Source organism: Sceloporus occidentalis, unplaced genomic scaffold, assembly GCF_023333645.1.
Source record: "Sceloporus occidentalis isolate IW3139 unplaced genomic scaffold, rSceOcc1.0.p SCAF_163, whole genome shotgun sequence".
Taxonomy (NCBI): Eukaryota; Metazoa; Chordata; class Lepidosauria; order Squamata; family Phrynosomatidae; genus Sceloporus; species Sceloporus occidentalis.
The window spans coordinates 738,253-747,500 of NW_028317143.1; positions in this window are offsets into that span (position 1 = coordinate 738,253).

Below are 9,248 nucleotides of genomic sequence, written 5' to 3' on the forward strand. Positions count from 1 at the left end.
AGTTGGGAATATATAAAAAAAAAAAAAAAAAAAGATTAGGCTTGGAGACAAAATTATCTCATGCCTGCCGTTAAAGGTTATTCAAAATCTAAACGAAGATCTAAATTTATCAGACTGGGAGAAAGCAGGCATAAACACGATAGCAGAGTTATACGATAATATACCGTATTTTTCGCTCTATAAGACGCACCTGCTGATAAGACGCACCTAGATTTTAGAGGAGAAAAAAAAGGAAAAAATATTTTGAGCTAAAAAATGGGCTAAAATATTTATTACAATAACTGAATAAGCTATGAACACAGTAAGACACACACAGTAAGACACACACAGACACAGTAAGACACACACAGACACAGTAAGACACACACAGACACAGTGAGACACACACACACACAGTAAGACACACACACACACAGTAAGACACACACACAGTAAGACACACACACACAAACACAGTAAGACACACACAGTAAGACCTCCCTCCCTAACCCCCCTTCTCAGTATCTCCCCTCTAACTCCCTAACCCCCCCTTCTCAGGATCTCCCCTCTAACTCCCTAACCCCCCCTTCTCAGGATCTCCCCCCCCCCGCCCCGGTCACTTACCTTAAACTCCTGTGTTGGAAGCGTGAGGCACCCGGCACCCGGCACCCGAGACAAACGCTTCCAACACAGGAGTTGAAGCGCTGAGGCAGGCGGCGGCGGCTGCCGCCAGCAAAGGATTCCTGTATATCTGTCAGGCAGAGGGGCCCGAGAGTTGCCGAGCGGTTGTCTTCAGCAACCGCTCGGCACCCCTTGGGCCCCCCTGACTGGCAGAAATCCAGGACTCCTCTGCTGGCGGCCGCCGCCGCCTGCCTCAGTTGCGACCCCGGATTTATCGGCGTATAACACGCAGGTAGGGTTTAAGCTCCGGATTTTAGTTAAAAAAGTGCGTGTTATACGCCGATAAATACGGTATATCGTTGCCCCCCCTCCCTGCCTGCCTGCCTGCCTGCCTGCCTGCCTGCATGCATCTTCGCTCCATAAGACGCGGCTGATTTTTCATCCTACTTTGGGAGGAAAAAAACTGCGTCTTATGGAGCGAAAAATACGGTAAATATTAAAAGTTTTTCTATATTACAATTCTCTTTGTCTTCAGTGAACTGCTTTAAATATTTGAGGGTAAAAAGCTATCTATCCAATTCATGATATATAGAGGATAATAACAAATCCATAGGACTCCTCATAAAAATATTAAAAGCCAAAGATTATAGGAAAAACCTTACGAAGTCCATGACGTTGATAAATTCATAGTAAAAAGAACTAATTCCCCCAGCACTCAAAAAATGGGAAAAAGACTTGAATAGGGAAATTGATATATCAGATTGGGATCAGGCTCAGAATCTCACTAATAAATATATTCATAATCTCAATTTGAATGAATTACAGTTCAAATTAATGAACAGGTGGTACAGAGTACCAACAATCCTAACAAAAATGTATAAAAACTTTCCAAATTGCTGGAGGTGTGGAGCATCGAGAGGTGATGAGCTCCATATCTGGTGGAGTTGCTCCCCTATTTATAGTTTTTGGAAAAAGGATTTCCTTTCGTTTGGAAGGGATTTTTGGTTCCGAATGGAGATTGAATCCACATTTGGCATTATTACATTTAAATCCCCCTAATTCAAATAGTAAAGATCTCCGATTTCTCTTACATTTATTATTATCTATTAAAATAGAAATTACTAGAAATTGGAAGACCCCTGAAGGGATTACCTGGAATAAAGTTAAAACCCAACTGATTTATCCACTCCAGATGGAAAAAGGAATTTTATCCCAATCAATCTGGAACCAAAACAGATATTATTTTTGGAGCCTATAGATAGATCAAATACAACAAGGCAGGTTAGATTGATAGATTGTCCAAATTAGTAAAGTTTGATGGCAAACTACTCAATAAACAATATTAAATATTAATCTTGGTGATAGTATTTAAGTATAATTAAGGATATGGTCGTAGCAGGGGAATTTTTAACATGTCTGATATGTTTTTGTACTTGTATGTTTTTTTTCCGTTGGTTTAGTGATAACAAACGAATATAAAGAAATGTATTTTTGTATTTTGTCATGATAAAAAAAAAAAAGGGTCAACCTGGCACAGCAAGGGGCCATACATTAACGTCTATCTCCATCAAGGCTTCAATGCTTCATAGTTTGTCTTCCTAGGAAATAAATCCATTTAGTTTATTTTGGATCTTTCACAAAACGTAACATTTCTTCTGAATGAAGTCACCTGTATTCATGCAGGAATTCCAGCTGTGATATAGCAGCGAGAAAAGCACCAGTTTGGATGCTCAGCTATCATTAAAATCAGAGGAGAGTGTAAAGGAGTCATCTCCAGTTTGTGTCGCCTTTCAAATCAACCCATTTACTTTTGGGGTTTGGGGCAAAAACCCTAGAACGCAGAGGCAAACCCTGGGAGTTCTGGGGTATGAGAACGTTGGGCTAATGTCATTGCGCATGTTTTTATTCCTAGGAGGTTTTTCGTTGGGATTGGAATCCGGCTCATATGGACAGGTAGAAAGCACCTTTACATGACGTGTATATGTTACAACCTTTTAATGTGTGTTAAGTTGCCATAAACACATCGAATTTCCCATAGTAAGACAGCAGTGTAATGTTAGTGCTTTTTCGCCCCCCCCCCCCCGCCCCATCCCTGATTTCGGCGCGGTACAATCCTAACCCCTGCCCTGTATGCTCCATTAACATTAATATTCACCATGAAACAATCAGAGCACTGAACGAGATGCTCAGCTGGTGTTACCATATAACCGGATTGCCTAATTGCTTAGGGTCCTGTAATGTAAGGGGTGCGTTACAGGATGAACAAGATCCACATAAATGCTGCACTGTTTTCTCCTAAACCTCTATCAGTATCGTTAAAAATAAACTTGGGATCATAAATACTGCATTCCTCAGTTCTTTCGTAAGGATTATCGTTATATTAATTATATTACTATTACGTCCTGGTTAATCATGCAAAAACATTCAATACACGATGAGGTCCCTTTAAATTTCTGCGGTGTCCCCCTTGGCAATGCATAGGGGGCATTCTGCATATCCACCCCCACAGCTGTGTGCCAGGAAGCAAGGAGCTGCAGCTTCTCTCTAAGGTAGTTTATTTTTTTTTCATAACTAACGAACTTAAAATGTATTCTTCTTTGATGAGGGTGCCGGGGACATTAAACTGTCCCTTTCAGTAACAGTGTAGCACACTAGCCAGCAACAAGCTCCCGAGGTCCACGCTTACTGTACAGTCTGCATTTCTGACAAAATAGACCTAAGGATCCCCCACACTCCGCTGCGTAATAAATCTAGTATACTGTGGATAATATAACTATTTGTCTACCTAGAATACCCATAAAAGGCAGCGTATTTTCGTTTAAATGTGTTTTAATTAGGACTAAGCATGCGTTTGTCCATCAGAACAGCTGTTTTGGAGATATTTCTTTTTAAAGCTCATCTCATGGAAACAGAACCGACCTAGTTACTCTACGGAGGCTTCTGGGCTCAGCGCAGACTGCCGTAATAAGCACCGCGTGCGGGGGAGGGGTGGTTGGCGGGCGAAGGTAAATACATCACTGCTCCTAGCACACACAACCTGTGTTCTTGAAGGGGGAAAAAAAAAAGCATCTGTTCCTCCCCACCTTCAAGATTTCCAGGTCACTGACTTCTTCGCATCATCCTCTTTCCAATGAAACCATATTCACCCAAATGGCCCCTCTCCTTCTGTCTCATTTCCCCTAATAGATTGTAAGCTCATAAGAACAGGAGTCTATTTTCCTTCTATATCAGTAAATTTTACTGTATTTGATCATTTTAGCTTTATTGTTAAATCTGTATACTCCTCTGTTGTTCTAGCGCTATATGATCTGTACTCAGCACATTATCCTTACTATCATAATAACTCCGTCGTTGATCTGGACCCGAGTCATACAGTCGTTTACGTGATCCAGCGATATATATTCTGAAGCACTCCGTTACTCTGATTCTTCCTGGAGCTTCAATCATTTATTACATGGGGGCGCGTCGGGCTGATCCGCTGAATATCTGTAGAGTAAGGATAGAGATCTGACGGCCACCTGCACGCCCGGCTGGGTATAACACGAAGACGATTTAGTTTGTGAAGCTCGTGTTAATGATATCGCACAGATCGTTAATCACGACGAGCGGTCTCTTAACAACTGGAAGGAAACTAATTCTCGCTTATTGTATAATCTATGGGATTTCCCATCGGTTCCCTTCTTTGTGAATGAGTTACTTGACAAAATGCAATATATCTTTGTTTTTTTAGATTATTTTTAAGTGAGGGTTGGAAAAAGGAAAAGACTTTGTTGCAGCATCACCTGGATCTCGCTGCATAAAGTTCCATATCTCGCTGCAGTATTATCTGGATCTCGCTGCAGTATTATCTGGATCTCTCTGCAGTATTATCTGGATCTCTCTGCAGTATTATCTGGATCTCGCTGCAGTATTATCTGGATCTCTCTGCAGTATTATCTGGATCTCTCTGCAGTATTATCTGGATCTCGCTGCAGTATTATCTGGATCTCGCTGCAGTATTATCTGGATCTCTCTGCAGTATTATCTGGATCTCGCTGCAGTATTATCTGGATCTCGCTGCAGTATTATCTGGATCTCGCTGCAGTATTATCTGGATCTCTCTGCAGTATTATCTGGATCTCTCTGCAGTATTATCTGGATCTCTCTGCAGTATTATCTGGATCTCTCTGCAGTATTATCTGGATCTCTCTGCAGTATTATCTGGATCTCTCTGCAGTATTATCTGGATCTCGCTGCAGTATTATCTGGATCTCTCTGCAGTATTATCTGGATCTCTCTGCAGTATTATCTGGATCTCTCTGCAGTATTATCTGGATCTCGCTGCAGTATTATCTGGATCTCGCTGCAGTATTATCTGGATCTCTCTGCAGTATTATCTGGATCTCGCTGCAGTATTATCTGGATCTCGCTGCAGTATTATCTGGATCTCGCTGCAGTATTATCTGGATCTCGCTGCAGTATTATCTGGATCTCGCTGCAGTATTATCTGGATCTCGCTGCAGTATTATCTGGATCTCTCTGCAGTATTATCTGGATCTCTCTGCAGTATTATCTGGATCTCTCTGCAGTATTATCTGGATCTCTCTGCAGTATTATCTGGATCTCTCTGCAGTATTATCTGGATCTCGCTGCAGTATTATCTGGATCTCGCTGCAGTATTATCTGGATCTCTCTGCAGTATTATCTGGATCTCGCTGCAGTATTATCTGGATCTCTCTGCAGTATTATCTGGATCTCGCTGCAGTATTATCTGGATCTCGCTGCAGTATTATCTGGATCTCGCTGCAGTATTATCTGGATCTCTCTGCAGTATTATCTGGATCTCTCTGCAGTATTATCTGGATCTCGCTGCAGTATTATCTGGATCTCGCTGCAGTATTATCTGGATCTCGCTGCAGTATTATCTGGATCTCTCTGCAGTATTATCTGGATCTCGCTGCAGTATTATCTGGATCTCGCTGCAGTATTATCTGGATCTCGCTGCAGTATTATCTGGATCTCTCTGCAGTATTATCTGGATCTCGCTGCAGTATTATCTGGATCTCGCTGCAGTATTATCTGGATCTCGCTGCAGTATTATCTGGATCTCGCTGCAGTATTATCTGGATCTCTCTGCAGTATTATCTGGATCTCGCTGCAGTATTATCTGGATCTCGCTGCAGTATTATCTGGATCTCGCTGCAGTATTATCTGGATCTCTCTGCAGTATTATCTGGATCTCGCTGCAGTATTATCTGGATCTCTCTGCAGTATTATCTGGATCTCGCTGCAGTATTATCTGGATCTCTCTGCAGTATTATCTGGATCTCTCTGCAGTATTATCTGGATCTCGCTGCAGTATTATCTGGATCTCTCTGCAGTATTATCTGGATCTCTCTGCAGTATTATCTGGATCTCTCTGCAGTATTATCTGGATCTCGCTGCAGTATTATCTGGATCTCGCTGCAGTATTATCTGGATCTCTCTGCAGTATTATCTGGATCTCTCTGCAGTATTATCTGGATCTCTCTGCAGTATTATCTGGATCTCTCTGCAGTATTATCTGGATCTCCCTGCAGTATTATCTGGATCTCGCTGCAGTATTATCTGGATCTCTCTGCAGTATTATCTGGATCTCGCTGCAGTATTATCTGGATCTCTCTGCAGTATTATCTGGATCTCTCTGCAGTATTATCTGGATCTCTCTGCAGTATTATCTGGATCTCGCTGCAGTATTATCTGGATCTCGCTGCAGTATTATCTGGATCTCGCTGCAGTATTATCTGGATCTCTCTGCAGTATTATCTGGATCTCCCTGCAGTTCGCCCCAAATGTCTGCGGTGTCTCCCAGATCTCCCTGCAGCAGTAGTTGGATCATCATCCCCCTGCCGTATATCTTTGCTTTTGCTGCAGTGATCTCACAAATCTTGTTCCCGCATCTCCAAGATTGATAAAAAAAAATCCTCTTCATTTCACCGCTAGACGTATTGCAGGGTATTTGCTGATTCCTTGCTTTGTTGAACAGTAATTATTATTTTTTTAAATAATGTTTTTGTGCCAAATGATGATCTTCATCAGGGCGTCAATAAAAAAAAATATATATTTTTATCTTGACTTTTTTTTCTTTGTACTTGGTGTAATCAGAAAAAAATCTCAAAGGAGAAAGTTCGCACTGAACTGGATAATAATAAGATAAGACAAATAAATAATAAGACTTTGATCTTGCTGCTCATAACAGGGGAGGAAAAAAAGGTGGAGAAAAAAATTATTTAGAGCGTTGCTCCAATATTTAATTGTTTAACTAAATAAATGTAAAGCTGTCGTAAAGGGAAATCTCGCATATGGGAGGTATGCTCCGGCTCAGTGGAACATTCAAATATATTTGTCCACCCATTGTACAGCGCTACGGAATTTGATGCCGCTATATAGAACAATAAAAAATAATAATAATATATGGATACAAGTAACACTCTTCTTTGAAACACTCACGCTCACACACCCCACTCATGTGAGCCGAGTGCACTCCTGCACGGACGGATATACCCAGAGCTCGGCCCCTCGCACATTCTAAACAATTCATCCATCTGTTCTGAATGGGCTGGATCAATTCACAGCAATCAAAGGCAATCGCACACGGGAAGCCCTCCGCTCCTTGGAAACCGTAGATCAATGAAGCTCCAGCGAGGGAAACATCGCATCACACACTGCAAGCCACCAAAACCCCATGTTTTACCTTATTTTGCTTGATTATTGTACACTTTTTTTTTTTTTTACAGAATAAGCAATAAGTGTTAGTTTGCTTTTATCTTTTAGATGGAAAATCACAGGTTTCCATGAAATGTAATTCCAAACAGAAGCCCCTCTCTCCCCAGCCTCTTTCTATGTGAAACCCTCTGCAATGCCGTTAACCCCTTCCTTTCATCCATTGGCCTTAGTGTGACCTCATCAACCATTACAATAGGGGATGAGTGAAAATTAACCCCTTAAGGACAATGCATTGTGAGCCCATACACGAAGGGGTTAAGCGAACTTCCCGGTGATCCTATGCACTTTAAGGCATTTGAGAGCTGAGTGGTACCTTTAAATCTTTAGTTGGTCCCCCCCCTAGAAATCCTTTGAGGGGGTTCTGCATTTTCCCCTTTCCCTGCCCCCAGATTTTAGGCTTTTAGGATATGTTTGGCCAAATATGGGACTATGGAGGGGGTCGTTGTTCAGTAGCTCTGGAGCTGCAGCTTCTCCTTAAGGTGAGTTTATTTTTTAAGGTTGAAGAATGCTTATAGGTTGGAGTGCTTTAGGTTAAGTATTTTAGTATGCATTCTTCATTGGTGGGGCTGCATGGGGCACAGGACTTTCCCTTTAATATAAAAATTTTTAAAAAGTTGACTATAAAAACACTGACTCTAACATTAATGCCCCCCACGAAAAAGAATGCAAATTCAAATACTTCTAGCGCTTTAATATACGTTCTATAAATTTGTGGTCCAAAAATTATCTGAAGTGACCAATTTCTACAGCTATCCAAAGTGTCTGAAGAGCGTACGATATACATACAACATATATATATATACTCAGATCTACGTATTACTGAACCTGTGTAAAGCCCAGATGGATGTTTTTGTTAATGCAGGAGTGAGAGAGGAGAAATAAATGGGTTAGCGGTGGGGGAGGGGAGGCTACTGGAAAGACTGGGAGACACTGCGGTAAAACGGAATTTTAAACGAACGGTAAAAGGAGAATAAGTAACATATACAGCCGTCTCCGGTGAATAACGCCTTGGTGGGGGGAGGAAGCAGGTTACACGGGACGTGGGGCATTTCGTGTGGTTATTTAGGGTAATGAATTCCCTTATTCCTATAGCAGCTGTGTAAATTACGCTAAGATGATCTGACTCGACCATTGGCAGCGCAGCATCGCGGACGCGCATTCTAACGAGTTTCAGCATCGTTTGCGCCCGGTTGCTTAATAACATTATTCCGGGTACGGCGACCACACGCCACGGCCATGTTTTCCGGTCCACATATCATTTTTATATATCGCTGACCAGTCCAGATAACGTGCTGCCCTGTAGTATGGAGGATGCATAACTAATTGGTTCCTTTCTATAAGTCTATACATCCCACATACTGCAGGGCAGCACTTTACCTGGGCTGGTCAGCAATAGGTTAAAATGATATGTGTCCTGGAAAACACGGCCGATGCGGTCACCCTTGTTCCTCTGCCAACATTTATTGTTACGGCCATGAACCATACTGCGCTGCCATGTGATCGGGGGACATGTTACATGTCTGCGTTCTTTATACAAATGGGGAGGGGGATAAAAAAGATAGAAGCAGCAGCCCTATTGCTGCAGCTTCAATTGCAAAGTGCTCCCATTGAAATCATGCGCATGGGGGTCTGATTAGAGTGCCGCTCCCAGCATGTGCCAAGCCACCGCGGGAGCTGACTGACGGTAAGTATATCACGTCAAAGACTTGTGTGCGACCCCCTGCATGGGAAATATCTGGGGCAACTGCATATTTGGGGGGGGGGGCTGTAGAATCCACCCCCATGCATTCGCAGGGGTGGCACTGCGTAAATTTAAAGGGGCCTCTCAGCTATGTATATGATATTATATGATTGCCCCTTTAAAGTCAGCGCTGTCCAGCATGATGCATGTTGATGTCTCTGAT